Below are 1,232 nucleotides of genomic sequence, written 5' to 3' on the forward strand. Positions count from 1 at the left end.
GTCGATCTGAGACAATTATTTTTTCGTGCCTCAAAAAAAGGCAGTGTACAACCTTCCTTTTATACCAAAAATCGACTGCACCAAAATTTCTCGGGAAAACACTTTTTCTTATTAATTTTGGTGCGTAGAATCCAAAACAATTCGTACTTTTTCGATCAGACTTCTCCATTAAAAGTTATCGACTAGAAACAAATTTCGAAAGAAAACTCAATGGGCTGTAACTTTTGAACTAGTAGCCCAAACTTGAAACTGTTTGAAATTATGGATTCTTCAGGCCACATTCTATAAGAAAATTGTTTCTCCGGGTCGATCTGAGACAATTTTTTTTCCGGGGCTCAAAAAAAGGCAGTGTATAACCTTCATTTTTTACCAAAAATCGACTGCACCAAAATTTCTCGGGAAAACACTTTTTCTATTAATTTTGGTGCGTAGAATCCAAAACAATTCGTACTTTTTCGATCAGACTTCTCAATCAAAAGTTATAGACTAGAAACCAATTTCGAAAAAAATTCAAAGGGCTGTAACTTTTGAACTAGTAGCCCAATCTTGGAACTGTTTGAAATTATGGATTCTACAGGCCACATCCTATAAGAAATTTTTTTTCCGGGTCGATCTGTGACAATTTTTTTTCGGGGCTCAAAAAAGGCAGTGTATAACCTTCCTTTTTTACCAAAAATTGACTAAACCAAAATTTATCGGGAAAACACTTTTTCTTATTAATTTGGGTGCGTAGAATCCAAATCAATTCGTCCTTTTTCGATCAGACTTCTCAATCAAAAGTTATAGACTAGAAACCAATTTCGAAAAAAAATTCAAAGGGCTGTAACTTTTGAACTAGTAGCCCAATCTTGGGAACTGTTTGAAATAATGGATTCTACAGGCCACATTCTATAAGTAAATTTTTTTTCCGGGTCGATCTGAGACAATTTTTTTTGCGGGCCTCAAAAAAGGCAGTGTATAACTTTCCTTTTTTATTAAAAATCGACTACACCAAAATTTCTCGGGAAAGCACTTTTTCTTATTAATTTTGGTGCGTAGAATCCAAAATAATTCGTACGTTTTCGATTAGACCTCTCAATAAAAAGTTATGGACAAAAAACAAATTTCGAAAAAAAATTCAAAGGGCTGTAACTTTTGAACTAGTAGCCCAATCTTGGAACTGTTTGAAATTATGGATTCTACAGGGCACATTCTATAAGAAAATGTTTTTTCCCGGTCGATCTGAGACAATT

Source organism: Photinus pyralis, unplaced genomic scaffold (genome assembly GCF_008802855.1).
Source record: "Photinus pyralis isolate 1611_PpyrPB1 unplaced genomic scaffold, Ppyr1.3 Ppyr1.4_LG9, whole genome shotgun sequence".
Taxonomy (NCBI): Eukaryota; Metazoa; Arthropoda; class Insecta; order Coleoptera; family Lampyridae; genus Photinus; species Photinus pyralis.